The sequence below is a fragment of the Struthio camelus genome, chromosome 15, assembly GCF_040807025.1.
Source record: "Struthio camelus isolate bStrCam1 chromosome 15, bStrCam1.hap1, whole genome shotgun sequence".
NCBI lineage: Eukaryota > Metazoa > Chordata > Aves > Struthioniformes > Struthionidae > Struthio > Struthio camelus.
The window spans coordinates 21,674,793-21,684,600 of record NC_090956.1 but is presented as its reverse complement, the minus strand read 5'-3'; positions in this window follow the sequence as shown (position 1 = coordinate 21,684,600).

Here is a 9,808-nt window from a genome sequence, read left to right as displayed (position 1 = left end):
GGCGAGGCTCCGAGTGCCTTTCGGGGAGGCGGGGGAGGCTCCGAGTGCCTTTGGGGGTGGCCGGGCCGGCTCGAAGTGCCTTTGTGGGCGGCCGGCGAGGCTCTGAGTGCCTTTGTGGGCGGCCGGGGAGGCTCCGAGTGCCTTTCGGGGTGGCCAGGCAGGCTTCGAGTGCCTTTTGGGGAGGCCGGGCCGCCTCCGAGTGCCTTTGTGGGTGGCTGGGGAGGCTCCGAGTGCCTTTGTGGGCGGTCGCGGAGGCTCCGAGTGCCTTTCGGGGAGGCTGAGCAGGCTCCAAGTTCCTTTTGGGGTGGCCAGGGAGGCTCCGAGTGCCTTTCGGGGTGGCCGGGGAGGCTCCGAGTGCCTTTCGGGATGGCCAGACTACCTCTGAGTGCCTTTCGGGGCGGCCGGGGAGGCTCCGAGTGCCTTTGGGTGCGGCCGGGCCGCCTCCGAGTGCCTTTGTGGGAGGCCGGGGAGGCTCCAAGTGCCTTTCGGGGCTACCGGGGAGGCTCCGAGTGCCTTTCGGTGCGGCCGGGGAGGCTCCGAGTGGCTTTCGGGGTGGCCGGGGAGGCTCCGAGTGCCTTTGTGGGCAGCCGGGGAGGCTCCGAGTGCCTTTCGGGGCGGCCGGGCCGGCTCCGAGTGCCTTTCGGGGCAGCCGGCGAGGCTCTGAGTGCCTTTCGGGGAGGCCGGGCAGGCTCCAAGTGCCTTTCGGGGTGGCCAGGCAGGCTCCCAGTGCCTTTGTGGGTGGCCGGGGATGCTCCGAGTGCCTTTCGGGGCGGCCGGGGAGGCTCCGAGTGCCTTTCGGGGCAGCCGGGCAGGCTCTGAGTGCCTTTTGGGGCGACCGGGGCACTCCGAGTGCCTTTCGGGGCGGCCGGGCCACCTCTGAGTGCCTTTCGGGGCGACCGGGGAGGCTCCGAGTGCCTTTCGGGGCGTCTGCGGAGGCTCCGAGTGCCTTTCGGGGAGTCCGGGCCACCTCCAAGTGCCTTTCGGGGCGGCCGGGCCGGATCCGAGTGCCTTTCGGGGTGGCCTGGGAGGCTCCGAGTGCCTTTCGGGGCGGCTGGGCCGCCTCCGAGTGCCTTTGGGTGCGGCCGGGGAGGCTCCGAGTGCCTTTCGGGGCAGCCGGGCAGGCTCTGAGTGCCTTTTGGGGCTACCGGGGCACTCCGAGTGCCTTTCGGGGCGGCCGGGCCACCTCTGAGTGCCTTTCGGGGCGACCGGGGAGGCTCCGAGTGCCTTTCGGGGCGTCTGCGGAGGCTCCGAGTGCCTTTCGGGGAGTCCGGGCCACCTCCAAGTGCCTTTCGGGGCGGCCGGGCCGGATCCGAGTGCCTTTCGGGGTGGCCTGGGAGGCTCCGAGTGCCTTTCGGGGCGGCTGGGCCGCCTCCGAGTGCCTTTGGGTGCGGCCGGGGAGGCTCCGAGTGCCTTTCGGTGCGGCCGGGCCACCTCCGAGTGCCTTTCGGGGCGGCCGGGAAGCTCCGAGTGCCTTTGGGGGTGGCCGGGGAGGCTCCGAGTGCCTTTCGGGATGGCCAGACTACCTCTGAGTGGCTTTCGGGGCGGCCGGGGAGGCTCCGAGTGCCTTTGGGTGCGGCCGGGGAGGCTCCGAGTGCCTTTGTGGGTGGCCGGGGAGACTCCGAGTGCCTTTCGGGGCGGACGGGGAGGCTCTGAGTGCCTTTCGGGGAGGCTGGGCGGCCTCCGAGTGCCTTTGTGGGCGGTCGCGGAGGCTCCGAGTGCCTTTCGGGGCGGCCGGGGAGGCTCCGAGTGCCTTTCGGGGCAGCCGGGCAGGCTCTGAGTGCCTTTTGGGGCGACCGGGGCACTCCGAGTGCCTTTCGGGGCGGCCGGGCCACCTCTGAGTGCCTTTGTGGGTGGCCGGGGAGACTCCGAGTGCCTTTCGGGGCGTCTGCGGAGGCTCCGAGTGCCTTTCGGGGAGTCCGGGCCACCTCCAAGTGCCTTTCGGGGCGGCCGGGCCGGATCCGAGTGCCTTTCGGGGTGTCCGGGGAGGCTCCGAGTGCCTTTGTGTGCGGCCGGGCCGCCTCCGAGTGCCTTTGGGTGCGTCCGGGCCACCTCCGAGTGCCTTTGGGTGCGGCCAGGGAGGCTCCGAGTGCCTTTCGGTGCGGCCGGGCCACCTCCGAGTGCCTTTCGGGGAGGCCGGGCAGGTTCCGAGTGCGTTTCGGGGTGGCCGGGGAGGCTCCGAGTGCCTTTCAGGGTGGCCGGGGAGGCTCTGAGTGCCTTTGTGTGCGGCCGGGGAGGCTCCGAGTGCCTTTGTGGGTGGCCGGGGAGATTCCGAGTGCCTTTCGGGGCGGACGGGGAGGCTCTGAGTGCCTTTCGGGGAGGCTGGGTGGCCTCCGAGTGCCTTTGTGGGCGGCCGGGCCCGCTCCGAGTGCCTTTCGAGGTGGCTGGGGAGTCTCCGAGTGCCTTTCGGGGTGGTCGGGGAGGCTCTGAGTGCCTTTCGGTGCGACTGGGAAGTCTCCAAGTGCCTTTTGGGATGGCCGGGCCGTCTCCGAGTACCTTTCGGGGAGGCCGAGCAGGCTTCGAGTTCCTTTTGGGGTGGCCGGGGAGGCTCCGAGTGCCTTTCGGGGCAGCCGGTGAGGCTCCGAGTGCCTTTCGGGGTGGCCGAGCCGGCTCCGAGTGCCTTTCGGGGCGGCCGGGGAGGCTCCGAGTGCCTTTCGGGGCGGCCGGGCCTCCTCCGAGTGCCTTTCGGGGCGGCCGGGGAGGCTCCGAGTGCCTTTCGGGGCGGCCGGGGAGGCTCCGAGTGCCTTTCGGGGAGGCCGGGGAGCCTCCGAGTGCCTTTGGGGGAGGCCGGGCCGGCTCGAAGTGCCTTTGGGGGCAGCCGGCGAGGCTCTGAGTGCCTTTCGGGGAGGCCGGGGAGGCTCCGAGTGCCTTTCGGGGCGGCCAGGCAGGCTTCGAGTGCCTTTTGGGGAGGCCGGGCCGCCTCCGAGTGCCTTTGTGGGTGGCTGGGGAGGCTCCGAGTGCCTTTGTGGGCGGTCGCGGAGTCTCCGAGTGCCTTTTGGGGAGGCTGAGCAGGCTCCAAGTTCCTTTTGGGGTGGCCAGGGAGGCTCCGAGTGCCTTTCGGGGTGGCCGGGGAGCCTCCGAGTGCCTTTCGGGATGGCCAGACTACCTCTGAGTGCCTTTGGGGGCGGCCGGGGAGGCTCCGAGTGCCTTTCGGGGCTACCGGGGAGGCTCCGAGTGCCTTTCGGGGTGCCCGGGGAGGCTCTGAGTGCCTTTCGGGGCTACCGGGGAGGCTCCGAGTGCCTTTCGGTGCGGCCGGGCCGCCTCCGAGTGGCTTTCGGGGCGGCCGGGGAGGCTCCGAGTGCGTTTCGGGGTGGCCGGGGAGGCTCCGAGTGCCTTTTGGGGCATCTGGGGAGGCTCCGAGTGCCTTTCGGGGCGGCCGGGCCGGCTCCGAGTGCCTTTCGGGGCAGCCGGCGAAGCTCTGAGTGCCTTTCGGGGAGGCCGGGGAGGCTCCAAGTGCCTTTCGGGGTGGCCAGGGAGGCTCCGAGTGCCTTTCGGGGCGGCCGGGCCCGCTCCGAGTGCCTTTCGGGGTGGCCGGGCCGCCTCCGAGTGCCTTTCGGGGCGGCCAGGGAGGCTCCGAGTGCCTTTCGGGGCGGCTGGGGAGGCTCCGAGTGCCTTTCGGGGTGGCCGGGGATGCTCCGAGTGCCTTTCAGGGCGGCCGGGCAGGCTCCGAGTGCCTTTCGTGGCGGGGACGCTCGGCCGCCTCCGAGTGCCTTTGGGGGCGGCCGGGGAGGCTCCGAGTGCCTTTCGGGGCGGCCGGGGAGGCTCCGAGTGCCTTTCGGGGCGGCCGGGCAGGCTCTGAGTGCCTGTTGGGGCGGCCGGGCAGGCTGCGACTGCCTTTCGGGGCGGCCGGGGAGGCTCCGAGTGCCTTTCGGGGTGCCCGGGCAGTCTCCGAGTGCCTTTGGGGGCGGCCGGGCCGGCTCTGAGTGCCTTTCGGGGCGGCCGGTGAGGCTCCGAGTGCCTTTAGGGGCGGCCGGGGAGGCTCCGAGTGCCTTTCGGGGTGGCCGGGGAGGCTCCGAGTGCCTTTCAGGGTGGCCGGGCAGGCTCCGAGTGCCTTTAGGGGCATCTGGGGAGGCTCCGAGTGCCTTTGTGGGCGGCCGTGGAGCCTCCGAGTGCCTTTGTGGGCGGCCGGGAAGGCTCCGAGTGCCTTTGGGGGCGTCCGGACCGCCTCTGAGTGCCTTTGTGGGCGGCCGGGCAGGCTCCGAGTGCCTTTGGGGGCGGTCGGGGAGGCTCCGAGTGCCTTTCGGGGCGGCCGGGGAGGCTCCGAGTGCCTTTCGGGGCGTCCGGGGAGGCTCCGAGTGCCTTTGTGGGCGGCCGGGGAGGCTTCGAGTGCCTTTGTGGGCGGCCGGGGAGGCTCCGAGTGCCTTTCGGGGTGGCCGGGGAGGCTCCGAGTGCCTTTTGGGGCAGCTGGGCAGGCTCCGAGTGCCTTTGTGGGCGGTCGCGGAGGCTCCGAGTGCCTTTCGGGGCAGACGGGGAGGCTCTGAGTGCCTTTCGGGGAGGCTGGGCGGCCTCCGAGTGCCTTTGTGGGCGGTCGCGGAGGCTCTGAGTGCCTTTCGGGGCGGACAGGGAGGCTCTGAGTGCCTTTCGGGGAGGCTGGGCGGCCTCCGAGTGCCTTTGTGGGCGGCCGGGCCGGCTCCGAGTGCCTTTCGGGGTGGTCGGGGAGGCTCTGAGTGCCTTTCGGTGCGACTGGGAAGTCTCCAAGTGCCTTTTGGGATGGCCGGGCCGTCTCCGAGTACCTTTCGGGGAGGCCGAGCAGGCTTCGAGTTCCTTTTGGGGTGGCCGGGGAGGCTCCGAGTGCCTTTCGGGGCAGCCGGTGAGGCTCCGAGTGCCTTTCGGGGTGGCCGAGCCGGCTCCGAGTGCCTTTGTGGGTGGCCGGAGAGGCTCCGAGTGCCTTTCGCGGTGGCCAGGCAGGCTCCGAGTGTCTTTCGGGGGGGCCGGGCTGCCTCCAAGTGCCTTTCGGGGCGGCCGGGCCGGATCCGAGTGCCTTTCGGGGTGGCCGGGCCAGCTCCGAATGCCTTTTGGGGTGGCCGGGGAGGCTCCGAGTGCCTTTGTGTGCGGCCGGGGAGGCTCCGAGTGCCTTTCGGGGCGGCCGGGCCGGATCCGAGTGCCTTTGGGTGCGGCCGGGCCGCCTCCGAGTGCCTTTTGGAGCGGCCCGGCCCACTCCGAGTGCCTTTCGGGGCGGCCGTGGAGGCTCCGAGTGCCTTTCGGGGCGGCCCAGTCGCCTCCGAGTGCCTTTCGGGGCGGCCAGGGAGGCTCCGAGTGCCTTTGTGGGTGGCCGGCGAGGCTCCGAGTGCCTCTCGGGGCGGCCAGGGAGGCTCCGAGTGCCTTTCGGGGTGGCCGGGCTGCCTCCGAGTGCCTTTGTGGGTGTCTGGGGAGGCTCCGAGTGCGTTTGTGGGCGACCGGGGAGGCTCCGAGTGCCTTTCGGGGAGGCTGAGCAGGCTCCAAGTTCCTTTTGGGGTGGCCAGGGAGGCTCCGAGTGCCTTTCGGGGTGGCCGGGGAGGCTCCGAGTGCCTTTCGGGATGGCCATCCTACCTCTGAGTGCCTTTCGGGGCAGCCGGGGAGGCTCCGAGTGCCTTTGGGTGCGGCCGGGCCGCCTCCGAGTGCCTTTGTGGGAGGCCGGGGAGGCTCTGAGTGCCTTTCGGCGCGGCCGGGGAGGCTCCAAGTGCCTTTCGGGGCTACCGGGGAGGCTCCGAGTGCCTTTCGGTGCGGCCGGGCTGCCTCCGAGTGCCTTTCGGGGAGTCCGGGCCACCTCGAAGTGCCTTTCGGGGCGGCCGGGCCAGATCCGAGTGCCTTTCGGGGTGGCCGGGCCAGCTCCGAATGCCTTTTGGGGTGGCCGGGGAGGCTCCGAGTGCCTTTGTGTGCGGCCGGGGAGGCTCCGAGTGCCTTTCGGGGCGGCCGGGCCGGATCCGAGTGCCTTTGGGTGCGGCCGGGGAGGCTCCGAGTGCCTTTCGGGGCGGACGGGCAGGCTCTGAGTGCCTTTCGGGGAGGCTGGGCGGCCTCCGAGTGCCTTTGTGGGTGGTCGCAGAGGCTCCGAGTGCCTTTCGGGGCGGACGGGGAGGCTCTGAGTGCCTTTCGGGGAGGCTGGGCGGCCTCCGAGTGCCTTTGTGGGCGGTCGCGGAGGCTCCGAGTGCCTTTCGGGGCGGACAGGGAGGCTCTGAGTGCCTTTCGGGGAGGCTGGGTGGCCTCCGAGTGCCTTTGTGGGCGGCCGGGCCGGCTCCGAGTGCCTTTCGAGGTGGCTGGGGAGTCTCCGAGTGCCTTTGTGGGCGGTCGTGGAGGCTCCGAGTGCCTTTCGGGGAGGCTGAGCAGGCTCCAAGTTCCTTTTGGGGTGGCCGGGGAGGCTCCGAGTGCCTTTCGGGGTGGCCGGGGAGGCTCCGAGTGCCTTTCGGGATGGCCAGACTACCTCTGAGTGCCTTTCGGGGCGGCCGGGGAGGCTCCGAGTGCCTTTGGGTGCGGCCGGGGAGGCTCCGAGTGCCTTTGTGGGTGGCCGGGGAGACTCCGAGTGCCTTTCGGGGCGGACGGGGAGGCTCTGAGTGCCTTTCGGGGAGGCTGGGCGGCCTCCGAGTGCCTTTGTGGGCGGTCGCGGAGGCTCCGAGTGCCTTTCGGGGCGGCCGGGGAGGCTCCGAGTGCCTTTCGGGGCAGCCGGGCAGGCTCTGAGTGCCTTTTGGGGCGACCGGGGCACTCCGAGTGCCTTTCGGGGCGGCCGGGCCACCTCTGAGTGCCTTTCGGGGCGACCGGGGAGGCTCCGAGTGCCTTTCGGGGCGTCTGCGGAGGCTCCGAGTGCCTTTCGGGGAGTCCGGGCCACCTCCAAGTGCCTTTCGGGGCGGCCGGGCCGGATCCGAGTGCCTTTCGGGGTGTCCGGGGAGGCTCCGAGTGCCTTTGTGTGCGGCCGGGCCGCCTCCGAGTGCCTTTGGGTGCGGCCGGGCCACCTCCGAGTGCCTTTGGGTGCGGCCGGGGAGGCTCCGAGTGCCTTTCGGTGCGGCCGGGCCACCTCCGAGTGCCTTTCGGGGAGGCCGGGCAGGTTCCGAGTGCCTTTCGGGGTGGCCGGGGAGGCTCCGAGTGCCTTTCGGGGTGGCCGGGGAGGCTCTGAGTGCCTTTGTGTGCGGCCGGGGAGGCTCCGAGTGCCTTTGTGGGTGGCCGGGGAGATTCCGAGTGCCTTTCGGGGCGGACGGGGAGGCTCTGAGTGCCTTTCGGGGAGGCTGGGTGGCCTCCGAGTGCCTTTGTGGGCGGCCGGGCCCGCTCCGAGTGCCTTTCGAGGTGGCTGGGGAGTCTCCGAGTGCCTTTCGGGGTGGTTGGGGAGGCTCTGAGTGCCTTTCGGTGCGACTGGGAAGTCTCCAAGTGCCTTTTGGGATGGCCGGGCCGTCTCCGAGTACCTTTCGGGGAGGCCGAGCAGGCTTCGAGTTCCTTTTGGGGTGGCCGGGGAGGCTCCGAGTGCCTTTCGGGGCAGCCGGTGAGGCTCCGAGTGCCTTTCGGGGTGGCCGAGCCGGCTCCGAGTGCCTTTCGGGGCGGCCGGGGAGGCTCCGAGTGCCTTTCGGGGGGGCCGGGCCTCCTCCGAGTGCCTTTCGGGGCGGCCGGGGAGGCTCCGAGTGCCTTTCGGGGCGGCCGGGGAGGCTCCGAGTGCCTTTCGGGGAGGCCGGGGAGGCTCCGAGTGCCTTTGGGGGAGGCCGGGCCGGCTCGAAGTGCCTTTGGGGGCGGCCGGCGAGGCTCTGAGTGCCTTTCGGGGTGTCCGGGGAGGCTCCGAGTGCCTTTCGGGGCGGCCAGGCAGGCTTCGAGTGCCTTTTGGGGAGGCCGGGCCGCCTCCGAGTGCCTTTGTGGGTGGCTGGGGAGGCTCCGAGTGCCTTTGTGGGCGGTCGCGGAGTCTCCGAGTGCCTTTTGGGGAGGCTGAGCAGGCTCCAAGTTCCTTTTGGGGTGGCCAGGGAGGCTCCGAGTGCCTTTCGGGGTGGCCGGGGAGCCTCCGAGTGCCTTTCGGGATGGCCAGACTACCGCCGAGTGCCTTTGGGGGCGGCCGGGGAGGCTCCGAGTGCCTTTCGGGGCTACCGGGGAGGCTCCGAGTGCCTTTCGGGGTGCCCGGGGAGGCTCCAAGTGCCTTTCGGGGCTACCGGGGAGGCTCCGAGTGCCTTTCGGTGCGGCCGGGCCGCCTCCGAGTGGCTTTCGGGGCGGCCGGGGAGGCTCCGAGTGCGTTTCGGGGTGGCCGGGGAGGCTCCGAGTGCCTTTTGGGGCATCTGGGGAGGCTCCGAGTGCCTTTCGGGGCGGCCGGGCCGGCTCCGAGTGCCTTTCGGGGCAGCCGGCGAAGCTCTGAGTGCCTTTCGGGGAGGCCGGGGAGGCTCCAAGTGCCTTTCGGGGTGGCCAGGGAGGCTCCGAGTGCCTTTCGGGGTGGCCGGGCCCACTCCGAGTGCCTTTTGGGGTGGCCGGGCCGCCTCCGAGTGCCTTTCGGGGCGGCCAGGGAGGCTCCGAGTGCCTTTCGGGGCGGCTGGGGAGGCTTCGAGTGCCTTTCGGGGAGGCCGGGGATGCTCCGAGTGCCTTTCAGGGCCGCCGGGCAGGCTCCGAGTGCCTTTCGTGGCGGGGACGCTCGGCCGCCTCTGAGTGCCTTTGGGGGCGGCCGGGGAGGCTCCGAGTGCCTTTCGGGGCGGACGGGCCGGCTCTGAGTGCCTGTTGGGGCGGCCGGGCAGGCTGCGACTGCCTTTCGGGGCGGCCGGGGAGGCTCCGAGTTCCTTTCAGGGTGGCCGGGCAGTCTCCGAGTGCCTTTGGGGGCGGCCGGGCCGGCTCTGAGTGCCTTTCGGGGCGGCCGGTGAGGCTCCGAGTGCCTTTAGGGGCGGCCGGGGAGGCTCCGAGTGCCTTTCGGGGTGGCCGGGGAGGCTCCGAGTGCCTTTCAGGGTGGCCGGGCAGGCTCCGAGTGCCTTTAGGGGCATCTGGGGAGGCTCCGAGTGCCTTTGTGGGCGGCCGGGGAGGCTCCGAGTGCCTTTGTGGGAGTCCGGTCCACCTCCAAGTGCCTTTCGGGGCGGCCGTGGAGCCTCCGAGTGCCTTTGTGGGCGGCCGGGAAGGCTCCGAGTGCCTTTGGGGGCGTCCGGACCGCCTCTGAGTGCCTTTGTGGGCGGCCGGGCAGACTCCGAGTGCCTTTGGGGGCGGTCGGGGAGGCTCCGAGTGCCTTTCGGGGCGGCCGGGGAGGCTCCGAGTGCCTTTCGGGGCGTCCGGGGAGGCTCCGAGTGCCTTTGTGGGCGGCCGGGGAGGCTTCGAGTGCCTTTGTGGGCGGCCGGGGAGGCTCCGAGTGCCTTTCGGGGTGGCCGGGGAGGCTCCGAGTGCCTTTTGGGGCAGCCGGGCAGGCTCCGAGTGCCTTTGTGGGCGGTCGCAGAGGCTCCGAGTGCCTTTCGGGGCAGACGGGGAGGCTCTGAGTGCCTTTCGGGGAGGCTGGGCGGCCTCCGAGTGCCTTTGTGGGCGGTCGCGGAGGCTCTGAGTGCCTTTCGGGGCGGACAGGGAGGCTCTGAGTGCCTTTCGGGGAGGCTGGGCGGCCTCCGAGTGCCTTTGTGGGCGGCCGGGCCGGCTCCGAGTGCCTTTCGGGGTGGTCGGGGAGGCTCTGAGTGCCTTTCGGTGCGACTGGGAAGTCTCCAAGTGCCTTTTGGGATGGCCGGGCCGTCTCCGAGTACCTTTCGGGGAGGCCGAGCAGGCTTCGAGTTCCTTTTGGGGTGGCCGGGGAGGCTCCGAGTGCCTTTCGGGGCAGCCGGTGAGGCTCCGAGTGCCTTTCGGGGTGGCCGAGCCGGCTCCGAGTGCCTTTGTGGGTGGCCGGAGAGGCTCCGAGTGCCTTTCGCGGTGGCCGGGCAGG